This window comes from Thunnus thynnus, chromosome 9 (genome assembly GCF_963924715.1).
Source record: "Thunnus thynnus chromosome 9, fThuThy2.1, whole genome shotgun sequence".
Classification (NCBI taxonomy): domain Eukaryota; kingdom Metazoa; phylum Chordata; class Actinopteri; order Scombriformes; family Scombridae; genus Thunnus; species Thunnus thynnus.
This window is the reverse complement of record NC_089525.1, coordinates 1,195,081-1,207,861: the sequence shown is the minus strand read 5'-3', so window position 1 is coordinate 1,207,861 and position 12,781 is coordinate 1,195,081. Positions and strand designations below refer to the sequence as shown.

The 12,781-nt window shown below is 43.6% G+C and overlaps 2 long non-coding RNA genes across 4 annotated transcripts; both read right to left on the bottom strand.

The window, feature by feature from the left end:
• Nucleotides 1-3,070: 3,070 nt before the first annotated feature.
• LOC137188712 (uncharacterized) lies at nt 3,071-4,052 on the bottom strand. Its single transcript, XR_010929477.1, has 3 exons — nt 3,690-4,052; nt 3,444-3,563; nt 3,071-3,389 (listed from the first exon to the last, which is right to left on the bottom strand). It is a non-coding gene; the product is annotated as an uncharacterized lncRNA (long non-coding RNA).
• Nucleotides 4,053-5,388: 1,336 nt separating this feature from the next.
• On the bottom strand, nt 5,389-8,158 carry LOC137188894 (uncharacterized). Of its 3 annotated transcripts, none has more exons than XR_010929547.1 (4): nt 7,836-8,158; nt 7,292-7,754; nt 7,054-7,166; nt 5,389-5,655 (listed from the first exon to the last, which is right to left on the bottom strand). It is a non-coding gene; the product is annotated as an uncharacterized lncRNA (long non-coding RNA). The 3 variants fall into 3 exon arrangements; XR_010929548.1 differs by having other exon boundaries at nt 7,054-7,350; nt 7,463-7,754; XR_010929546.1 differs by having other exon boundaries at nt 7,054-7,754.
• Nucleotides 8,159-12,781: the final 4,623 nt, after the last annotated feature.

The window sequence follows — 12,781 nt, the reverse complement described above, 5'->3', positions numbered from 1 at the left end:
TGTACTTTCTTGGCAGAGGATGACTTCAGATAATATTACAGCATGAACAGCAAATACAACCGTTTACTAGAATTAAAGGGTTTTTTGGTTCATTTTAATGTTAATAATCTATACAATCAAGTTAACAAACTTATAACTACCTACCCTATAACTTAAACCATCTTGGGCCAGTATTGAACAGCAATCTGTCACACCCAGTCAGCTAAAACAATGTCTTTTTATCAAACGTAGTAGTAAATCTTCCCCACCCATGCCTAAGCAAAAGAACCACCTAAAGCCTCCTATTGGGACAAAGGTTTATTAGCAAGAGATATCTCTCAGATAAAAACAATAAAACTACTATAAAGAAGTTATAAACAAAATATCATCTGATTTTCCAGCTCTGAAAAGGGTTTGGGTCATGGATCTAAGATGTGCTATAACAAATGAAGAATGGAACAAGGTCTGGAGAAGAGTTCAGCCTATCTCCAAGAATGTCTCACTGAAACTAACTCAGCTCAAAACATTACAGGTATCACTGGACTCCCAATAGGTTGTGGAGGGTGAGGTTAGGGCCAGACAGACTCGTCTAATAAAGGGTCACATCTACATATATTATTGGAATGTGTTACTGTTCAAAAGTTTTAGATTCAAGTTCTCCAGAAAATGTGTTCTGTGACAAAAGTTTGTATTCAGCCCGATCCCGCACTTTGTATAATAGGGGTTCTGTCAAGACTGGAGACTCATTTACCACCATTGCCAGCAGTTTCAGGTTGGGCATCAGCACCGTGAGGAAGATTGTGAGGGAGACCTGTGACCAAATCTAGCTTCAAGTCTAGGAAAAATACATGCCACCTCCAACAGAGGAGATCTGGAAGAACATTAAAGGAGGTTCAATGAGAGATGGGACTTCCCTAATTGACTTGGAGCTCTGGATGGGAAGCATGTCAGAATTGAGGCCGCTGTAAACACAGGTTCCCTTTTTTTAATTATAATGGCACCTTTTCCACTGTCCTACTTGTCTTAGTGGATGTGGATTACTGTTTCTTTGCTATAGATGTGGGGAGCTATGGTAGAAATAGCATCAGAGGCATATTTGCAGATTCTGCGCTGGGACGGGCCCTCCAGCGTGGAACACAGAATGTTCCACCCCCACTGGAGCTCCTGTCTGCACCTGAAGTGGGGATGGTCAGTCATGTTATTGTGGCAGATGAGGCCATACCTCCTCTGACCCTACCCTGGAAAGCGTCTTGAAGAGGACAAGCTCATCTTCAACCTCCGTCTGTCAAGAACGTGTCACATATCAGAAAATGCGTTCAGCATTCTGACCCAATGTTTCAGGGTTTACAAAAGGCCGGTGGAGGTGAACCGTGACCTGGCAGACAGCATAGTCAAAGTAACCTGCATATTATGCAACGACCTGCGCCATGAAGTGGAGGGACTAGCCAGCCAGGATGACAGTTTTGATGATGCTGACAGCAGCGCGTGTCTACAGGAGATTCAGAGGCCAAGGGGCAACTGGGCATCTGCAGAGGCTCTGCACATTCCAGACACATTTAAACAATATTTTGTCTCACCTGCCGGGCAACTTCCATGGCAATACGACCATCTGTGCTGTGGACTCATAGGTTAGAGATACGGCAATGCAATTGTAGAAGAAACAAGATGTCAGATATTTTAAATTTCTTTGAATGTTGGTCATAGGTTCAATACTGTATATTGAAATATATTGGCTAAAATAAAAATAGTTTATTTTGAAATAACCTGAGGAAGGTCGGCATATCGAAACGTTGTTCCCAATACATCTCCTCAAATGTAAGCACAGAAGACAGTGTGCAGGAGTTCTTTGTTCTGCAATCATAAATACAAAAGACCCTGCTGCTCAGAAGAGCAGAACCTGAACCAATGCAGACAAAAAGGTGCTATATTAAAAAATCAATAAGCATAACTTGTTAACTGACAAATAATAAATTAGTAATAACAATTGTTTTAAAATTTGGTGATATAACATTTAAATGGTTATAAAAAAAATTATTCAAACAGTGTAACATGTTGAACATTGTAACACTGTAACAAGATAAATATGAAAAAATATGAACTCTCATGATATACAGTGCTGCTTGAAAGTTTGTGAACCTTTTAGAATGTTCTCTATTTCTGCATAAATATGATCTAAAACGTGATATTTACTTTACAAGTCCTAAAACTAGATAAAGTTAACCCAATTAAACAAATGAGACAAAAAATAAACTTCTTCATTTATTTATGGAGGAAAATTATCCAAATCCAATCCAAATCTTACATATTTGTGTGAGGCTAAAGTATGTGAACCCTTGTTTTCAGGTTGTGGCGATCACTCCCACAGAACAAAAAAATAATAATAATAATAAGGATTTGAAAGTTTTGTATCAGTTTGGTATCTGTGCTATGTTCGTGACTAAGCAAATACCTTACATTCATGCTTTAAATATATGTTATGTTTTGGTATGCGATTGCCCATTTTGTTTTTTGTTGTTTTTTTTACTTACTTCCACACCCCACTAGTCCAGTCAGCCAGTGAGTTAGCTCCACCACTCCCTCGGAGTCCAGCCTCTTCCGTTTTTCGTACCAGGAGATTTAATTCAGTATGGCGGGAGTCGCCAGCAGGTGAACAGCAGGAGAGAAACCCTCGTGAGTCATCCATGTCCGTAGTAAGCCTATCCTTGGCCATCAGCGCGCGTTTCAGTCCGCGTCGTTAACATCCACCTTGGTTGCCCTCGAGCCGTGGATACTGCAGCCTCTCTTCTTATCTCCACGAACACACCGAACCGTCCGTGTTTACAACTCCGGACAACGCACGTTTCCACACTTCCCCAGAACCGTGAGTCGGCTAAAGCCGGGTGACTTCACTGTGCTCTTTTCGTTATCTTTTCTTTTCTTTTTTGACTGGGCTTTTGGGGTTGGTAGGACGGTGAAAAGCTGAACTGACTTCCTTATTTTGAGTTTTGTTTGGAATTCCGGGAAAACCCGAGGCGGATTATTTTGTTTGAGAACTGGACTGTTTGAAACTGAACTGTATTGAGAAACGGGAAAAACCCGGAAAAACCCGGAACGGAGCACTATTTTTGTTTATGGACCTGGACTGATTTGTTGAAGAGTTTTGTTTTTTTGTGTGAGTGCTCCAATATAATTTTGTGAAATTCAAATGGTGGTGTGTTTGGCCTTATTAACTTTATTTAAGTGTTCATTTTGTGTTTGTTTACACAATACCAAAAGGTCTTTTGAAAGCATTTTTTTTAGGGTCATGAGTTAACCATGTATCCTTTGTGGGGTTGAGGGTAATTCAAATTATCCAAACCGCCACATAAATAAATGGCGCCCAATGTGGGACGAACCCTAAAATACTAAAAAAAAACAAAAAAAAAACAGGACTGTGTTGTGGAAAAAAGTGTTTTATTGCATGTGAACAAACAAACAAAAAAAACAAAAAAAAAACTGCAAACAATCATTATTGGTTGTGGGTTGTGTTTGCGTCTCAGTACAAAGGATGGCTTCAGCTCTGGAGGATATCTTGAACTTCCCCTCTGAGGCTCACAAAACAGGACCTCAAACAGAAAGTTCTGTGTTAGATGGTGGAGTATTAAAGGACCCTCTACCAATCTCTGGTTCACCTATGACAAATCACTCTTTATTGGACATGGATTTGTGTGGGGACTCCAACTTGACGCTACCTTTGCTCGCTCTGCCGCAAGGTGGTGCTGCTTCATCGGAGGCCACCACTGGGGCAGGGCTCAAGCACTTGGCCCAGGAATCTTTGCATATAAGCATCCAGGAAGGATTCCAGTCCCTTTCAGAGGCACAGAGCAACCATAAGGATGAACTCAAGCTTGCTCTAGGTGTTGTAACAAAAGATCTTACTGCATACTATGATGAGCAACTGCGGCAGTTGAGATCGGCCATGGATAAACAGTTCAATTATGTACGCGAACAGTACTCGGTTACATTGAACTGGCGCTTGCAAAGCCACCATGCAGACCTATTAAAGGCGATGAAGGAAACCCTAAGCCCTGTGTTACAGAATATCACGCACTTACAGTCTGAGGTCCGGAAGTGCTCCCAACATTTGGAGGGGATGGTGGGTGAAATGTCCACCATGAGAACACAGAGTCTCTGTGTGTCAGCACTAGCCGATGCCTCAGTTCAAACTAGTCCTGGTAGTGATCAGGCGGCACTTCCCCAGCGGCATTGGCTGCAGTCGACAATGCATGCAGGAGTGTTGGAGAGTCCGCCGTGTTCACCAGATGATTCTCCCATTTCAGGGGATTTGGGCCGCCGTTTCATGGGGAAATGTCCTCTTAAATTGCAGTTTCCTACCTTTGGCAGGATGGAGGACAACCCTGACCCTCTGTTGTACTTGAACAGATGTAAAGATTTCTTGGCTCTCAATCCGCTGACTGATGGGGAACTGATGGTGACTTTCAGGAATGTCTTGTTTGGTACTGCGAGGGATTGGTGGGATGTGACTCGTGCAACTACTCATTCATGGAAAGACTTCCAGTCCAAGTTCCTTTCTGCTTTCCTGTCTGAGGACTATGAGGATGAGCTGGCAGAAAGAGTGCGGACACAGGTTCAAGGAGAGGATGAGAGCATAAGAGACTTTGCTTACCTGTATCGTTCATTATGCTGTCGCTGGAGGCCTGACATTACAGAGGAGGCTGTCATTAAACTCATCCTCAGGAACATCAATCCCCGTATGGCCAGCCAACTGCGAGGCAGGGTGGAAACAGTGGAGGAATTGGTCAGATTGGGGCAGCAGCTGGAGAAGGACAAACTGAGCCAGGCACAATATGACCTGCGGAAGAAGCAGGGGAGCAAACTGAAGGAAAAAGGAGAACCAACACAGACACCCTCTCCACCACCACAGTCTGTAACCACTACACGACCTAGCATCTCCTCTCAAGTGAGTTGTTGGCGTTGTACAGGGAGCCATCCTCCTTATGCGTGTCCGACTTTCAATAATCAGAAAAGGAACAAACCTCCAGCCTTGGCACAACATCAACATCAGCAATTAGGGTCCGGAGGGATGACTCATCCATCTGCAAGTGCTCTTGGTCCATCAGTAGAGCAGTCCCCATCACCTTCCCCCTGTCTATCCTTCACGCCTGCCTATAGGCACAGTGCTGCTCCCACTTTCGGCAGTCCACTACCACAGCAGTTAAAGGTGCCTCTCACCATCGGCTCCTGGGAAGGGACAGCCATTCTGGACACAGGATCATCATACACATTGCTAAATGAAAACCTGTGGATGAGCATTAAACCACCTGCATCCAGACTTACCCCATGGTCAGGTGTCCCCTTGTACCTGGCAAATGGGAAACAGGAGCATCCTCTTGCCTGCATGGGAAGACCTGGTTAATACCCATGGTTGTGCTGTCTCCTCAGGCACTAGCATTCTCTGTCGTACTGGGACTGGATTTTGCGTTTTTCAGTGGGATGCACATTGATGTGGCAGGTGGCACTTACTGGTTCCGCGGAGAGACGGGGAGGTACTTTTTTCAAGCGTGTCACCCCGGCACATCAGAGGGGGAGGGGGCTGGCAACCATGTTGCCCTCTTCCTGGCAAATGCTCCGGAGATTTTACAACCTCAATTACCAGACATGACAGATCTTTTTGAGAAGGCAGTTCAAGGCTCACACCTGGAGGAGCAAATGAGAGAGAGACTTCTGGAGATGCTGCATTATAACATCAATGTCTGCACTACCAAAGTCGGGCGCACAGGACTATTCAAGCATCAAATGTTCATGACGGAGGATATGCCAATAAAACAGAAACCCTACCGTCTCTCTCCACCAAAACAGAAGGTTTTAAAGGAGCTTCTGGATGAAATGCTGGAAAGTAAAGTTATAGAACCTTCATCCTCCCCATGGGCTTCTCCAGTGGTGATCGTCCCCAGGAAAAGCGGAAAGCCTAGGTTCTGTGTAGATTACAGAAAACCCAATGCCAGAACTCTCACTGATGCCTATCCCCTCCCTACCATCCAGGAAATCCTTGAGTCCCTTGCTGGAGCCACTGTATTCACTGCTCTGGATCTCAACAGTGGATACTGGCAAGTGGAGATGGATCCAAAATCCCGAGCCATGACCGCTTTCATCTGTCCATACGGCCTATTCCAGTTCAAGGTGATGCCCTTTGGCCTGAAAAACGCACCAGCCACCTTCCAGCGGCTTATGGACACTGTCTTGGGCGAACTCAAGGGAGAAACTTGTTTTGTGTATCTGGATGACATCATCATTTACTCCAACTCCTGGCAGCAACATTTCAGGGATGTCCAAACCATCATGGACAAGCTTAGGCAGGCAGGGCTCACTGTTAATGTAAAGAAGAGTAAGTTCTTCCGTACCTCTCTGACATTCCTTGGACACGTTGTGTCAGCACAGGGGGTTCAGGTGGAGCCAGAGAAAACCCAGGCTGTCCAGAACTTCCCTGTGCCCACCAACAGGAAATCTCTGGAGCGGTTCGTGGGAATGGCGGGATGGTACCATCGGTTTGTGCCAAATTTTTCACAAATTGCAGAGCCCCTCAATGCCTTGAAAAGGAAGGGGGTCAAGTTCTGCTGGTCCCCTGAATGTCAAACTGCCTTCGATACTCTCAAAAAGCACCTAACGAATCCTCCTATCCTGGGACATCCGAACTTTGATCTTCCATTCCTGGTTTACACCGATGCCAGTGAGGTAGGGCTGGGTGCAGTGATTGTTCAACGCACTAACAATGGGACCGAAGAAATCCTGGCTTATGGCAGCCGCAGCCTTAACCCAGCTGAAAAAAACTACTCCACTACAGAGCTGGAGTGTCTGGCTGTGGTTTGGGCTGTGGAGAAGTGGAGAGTTTATCTGGAAGGACGCCTCTTTACAGTGGTTACGGATCATTCTTCGCTCCTGTGGGTGTTTAAGACCACTAAACCCAGCACCTGTCTGATCCGGTGGGCTCTCAGGCTTCAAGAGTTCACCTTCACGGTGGAGTACAGAAAAGGCAGATATAATACTGTGCCAGATGCCCTATCTAGAGCTCCATGTGATGGATCTGAACCTACTCACCATCCTCTCTGTGCCACAATGGTGTCTGCCAAACCAGAGTTTCCAGAGGATATGCCCATCACTGTCCAAGAGGTGTGCAATGCCCAGAAAAAAGACCCTGAGTGTCAGACGCTCTATGAAAACATCCAAGAGAAGGGGGAAATGCAAGCAAACAACAACACTCTGTACACCATTTTTGAGGATCTGATTTATCGGGTTGTGAAACTGGAATATAAAACCATATACCAAATATACATACCTGAGAGCTTGCGTTCCCACTTTCTGACATCATTCCATGAAGACCCCCTTGCTGGCCACCTGGGTAGATACAAAACATACAGGAGGATGCAGAATCTGGTTTACTGGCCCAAAATGAGCTGGGATGTCAAACAACATGTGACAAATTGCCAAGTCTGTCAACTATACAAACCTGAAAGCCGCAAACCAGCTGGAAAACTACAGCAAACACTGGTATGCCGTCCCTGGGAAATGTTGGGCATGGACTTAATGGGTCCGTTCCCCAGGAGTTCAAGCAGAAATGTTTACCTACTGGTTTTTGTGGATTATTACTCCAGATGGGTGGAGCTCTTCCCTTTAAGGAACGCCACTGCTGAATCCATCTCACGCATTCTCATCCAGGAGATTGTCACCAGATGGGGAATACCTGAGTACATTCTCTCTGACCGAGGTTCTCAATTTGTTTCCTCCATCTTCCAGGCTACCTGTGAAACATGGAATGTGTCACACAAACTCACATCGGCTTACCATCCACAGACAAATTTGACAGAGTGAGTGAATCGGACCTTAAAAACTATGATGGCCTCCTATGTGGGCTCCAGGCACAAAAACTGGGATAAACACCTTCATGAGTTCAGGTTTGCCTTGAACTCTGCTGTTCAGGAGTCCACAGGAGTCACACCGGCTGAACTCAACCTACAGCGACCACTCAGGGGACCGCTGGATGTCTTGCTGCAGCCCAGAAATGCCCTGCCCGACTCGTCTGTCTACCAAAAAATCACACAGCTTGATGACCTCAAAGCTTTTGTTGCAAAGAATCTCTCTCTGGCCCGTAAGCGACAGAAGAGAAATTATGATAAGCATCGCAGAGAAGTGTGTTTGGCAGAAAAAGCACGAGTTTGGCTACGAGCCCATCCTTTTTCCAAGGCAGAAAAAGCCTTCACAGCGAAACTTGCTCCCAAGTGGCAGGGCCTCTACCGTGTCCTTCAGCAAGTGGGACCTCTGAACTATGAAGTGGTGCTGGAGGAGAGTGGAACAGACCGGAGAATAGTATACATCTCCCACCTCAAGCCTTGTTACCCCACTGCTCAGCAAGTGGAAGAGCAGCAAAACAGGCAGTTGAGGGAGATATTTGAAGAAGAAACCATGGATGAGGATTTCCTTGGTTTTCCAGCAAGTCCTCCTATGGTAACATCCAGGCCTCCTGAGAAAATGAAAATAAAAACCAAAAGTTTGAGAGAGTCAGGGGAGAAGGATAAGAATCTAATAGACCTATAATAAAAAAAAAAAAAAAAAAAAATTAAAAAAAAAAGGGGCTGATATTGATATAGCTCTATTTTGGGTTTTTTTTCTTTTTTTTTTTTTCTTTTTTTGTTAAGGGGGGAAGAGTGTGGTGATCACTCCCACAGAATAAAAAAAAATAATAATAAGGATTTGAAAGTTTTGTATCAGTTTGGTATCTGTGCTATGTTCGTGACTAAGCAAATACCTTACATTCATGCTTTAAATATATGTTATGTTTTGGTATGCGATTGCCCATTTTGTTTTTTGTTGTTTTTTTTACTTACTTCCACACCCCACTAGTCCAGTCAGCCAGTGAGTTAGCTCCACCACTCCCTCGGAGTCCAGCCTCTTCCGTTTTTCGTACCAGGAGATTTAATTCAGTATGGCGGGAGTCGCCGGCAGGTGAACAGCAGGAGAGAAACCCTCGTGAGTCATCCATGTCCGTAGTAAGCCTATCCTTGGCCATCAGCGCGTGTTTCAGTCCGCGTCGTTAACATCCACCTTGGTTGCCCTCGAGCCGTGGATACTGCAGCCTCTCTTCTTATCTCCACGAACACACCGAACCGTCCGTGTTTACAACTCCGGACAACGCACGTTTCCACACTTCCCCTGAACCGTGAGTCGGCTAAAGCCGGGTGACTTCACTGTGCTCTTTTCGTTATCTTTTCTTTTCTTTTTTGACTGGGCTTTTGGGGTTGGTAGGACGGTGAAAAGCTGAACTGACTTCCTTATTTTGAGTTTTGTTTGGAATTCCGGGAAAACCCGAGGCAGATTATTTTGTTTGAGAACTGGACTGTTTGAAACTGAACTGTATTGAGAAACGGGAAAAACCCGGAAAAACCCGGAACGGAGCACTATTTTTGTTTATGGACCTGGACTGATTTGTTGAAGAGTTTTGTTTTTTTGTGTGAGTGCTCCAGTATAATTTTGTGAAATTCAAATGGTGGTGTGTTTGGCCTTATTAACTTTATTTAAGTGTTCATTTTGTGTTTGTTTATACAATACCAAAAGGTCTTTTGAAAGCATTTTTTTTTAGGGTCATGAGTTAACCATGTATCCTTTGTGGGGTTGAGGGTAATTCAAATTATCCAAACCGCTACAAGGTACAAATGCTGTTTAGATAATTAGCTTATAGTAATCAAGTAGTCAGCTTACAGTGTTCATTTTGGGTCCAGCAGTTGCCAGCTTGACCAGGCAGGAGTGCAGTTTTGCTTGCCGGTTAAGTAGCTTGCTGAACCAGCTCTCAATGGTTAGAGCTCTGCCCATGAGCATATCCGCGGATCACACAGTCTCTCAAGTAGATAACCCATGACCGCATTTCAGACACTGCCTTGGATTTCTGACAACCAGCAGCTGTAATCAAGCAGTTACAGGAGGCAGGCTGTAAGCTCTGCCAGCTGTGCTGTGGCGACCACATGGTGGCTGTCAGCAGCTCAAACTGCCGGGATTAGGCCCAGCAAGTAATGCCGAACAGTAGATCAGTTAAAAAGATTTAAAAGTCATTAAAAACCAGCATTCATTTCCTATATTCAGTGAGGAAACTTTTAAAATATAGAAACCAGATTTCTGCCCAGTGTGGCGATGTGTACTTTATTTAAACAGTCAATAAAATTCAGTAGCGATGCTGTCCATTTCATTACTTTATATTGTAATAAATATGCAAATATCAATTAGATGGTAATCTGCATGAGAAATAAAGAAAAAGAAAAAAAATAACTTGATCACTATAAGCAGTTTCAACTGTATTAGGTGTGTTGAGTTACAGTAATGTTTAGAAATTTAATACCAATCAGAGCACATTTTTACGGTGTGTTTATTCATTATAACACTCACCCGCATACACACAAGGACTTTTAAGTTTAATCTCCATGCTCTTGTAGACTGCAGCTGGTCTACATGGGGATTAAGCAAACACATTCACATATATTCACATACACACTGTGACTGTGAGCACCTCCTGCTGTGACCTGTTCACAGCAGCCTCAGCAAATGATTACATGAGTCAACATCACATCAATCCACACTTGCACAGACGTTAGAGAGGACAATACAGTACAAAGCAGGCTGCAGTGACACAAGCCCCTCAGCTAACACAGACCACATACAGTACCAACAGACTGAGAAAGTCCACTATCCCTTAAATCCAAGCCTCTGTCCCTGGAGAAGCTCATCCATGAACTTCTGCACCGTCAGTCCTAGATCAACTCCTGTCTCCGGCTGGCTGGCATTGAGCTACCTGTGGCTGATGACCGGTGTGTCGGTTTAACTGGTGGTTGAATTAATTGGTGATATTCCAGTGCATTAGGCGGTGGTTGGTGGCTGTGGTGATGCCTGTTCAAAATACTGCAAACACCAGTAGCATTAAGTTGTTCACAAAATGTTGTCACTGATAGTCTGATATTCTGATTTTCTGTCATGAATCTGACGTCACGTCAATTTGAGAACTGTTTCCACTTTCATACAGCTTGTAAATGAAACATACAGTCTGAGGTATGTATGTGTTCAACTTGTACATAGCGTGGAGTTAGCTGGCAGCTGGGTTAGCTGTGTCAAGTTGTGATAACGTAACGCCCAGTTTAATTTGTGACAACATCTGTAATGTTATGTACCATCGATCATGTTTTATATAGAAGGCTACAGGCATTTATCTCTCTCATCACAGCAATATACTTACACAATTCATCACGCTCATTCATCCATATTAGACACGACTTTTAGCTTTCATTCAGCAAATAGTGACAGAAATTAGATAACGTTCACCCACAAGTGTAGAAACCAAAATCACTACGGGGATACAATAGTCTATATAAATTTAGTTAACATTATTAGTTCTCAATATAGAGATTCATTTGCACTAACCTGTCCTTCATAATTTTGAAATGACGTTTGTGTGTTTAGATTGTTCAGTGTCCGTCAGAGCCAATATTAAATATTATTAAAGGCAGTAACAGCAAACATCAATAAATCATTAACAAAATGTTCTTGTTGTCAGTGTCATATTTGTATCAAATGTATATATTAATCTGATGTCAAGTCGATGTGAGAACTGTTTATACTTTCATACAGATTGTAACATACAGAGTATGTTCACACCCAGTTCCAACATAGAGTGGAGTCAGCTGTGGAAAAGCGTAATGCGTCCATATGTATTTGTGATTATACAAAGGTGTAGGAAATGAAATGACGAGGGGGGAGTGGAAGCTATGTAAAGTCGATTAACATGCCACAGCTTTGTGGGTTTGATGGTTAGGCGTTTTGACAGAGCTTTGGCGACAACTACTCAATTCAGTTAGCGAGATATAGTGAGTGATAGAGAGTGACAGTACGTGATTGAGTGTCTTTGTGAGTGAAAGTGAGGTGTGTTTCTGTGAGAGGCTATTTTGTGTCTGTGTGTTTTTGTCATTTCATTTGTGTATTGTGTGAATTATAATTGTTTGTGTGAAAAGGTAAGGGAAAGGAAGTAGGATTAGGTAAGATAAAATGGATCCAAAGATTGTGATTGCAGTGCTGTTGGCGGGCATTGTGGTGTTGAGAAGACCCACAGTGCCATCATTCAGAGGTACTATTGGCCTGGCATGGAGGAGGACATTCGCATGTGGGTGAGTTGGTATCTTTAAAATATTGAGGTGGAATACAAATGTAGTGGCTGTACAGAGCACATTACAGATAATTCCAAAAAGTGTTAATACCTGCTGATACTGGACGCTCAACAGCCTACCACTAGTTCTCTATATGGGAATTTCATTTGCACATTTGTAATAAGTTTGAAATGTTTGTCTGTTCAGATTGCTCAGTGTCCACAGTGCCAGGCCAAGAGAGCCAGTATTAAAGAAAAGAGGGAGTATGAGCCCATACAGGTAAGGGAATTAATGATATCAACAGTGATACAGTGGTAGCCTACTATAATGCTCATGTCTCATTTTTTTCCTTTTTGTTTTCTATTCCTCACAGGTAACTGAGCCTCTTGAACTTGTGGGAATGGATCTGGTGGGTAAATTCATGCAGACACATGGTGGCAACCAGTACATATGTGTCATGGTTGATTATTTCACCAAATGGGCAGAGGCCTACCCACTTAAGAGCAAAACAGCAGATGAGGTGACAAGTTGTATTCTTGACTTCTTTTACAAATTTGGTGCATCTAAGAGACTGCTAACAGACCAGGGCACTGAGTTCTGCAACAAGGTACAGTATTGAGTCAATATGAATCCCCAATATGTAACTGTTG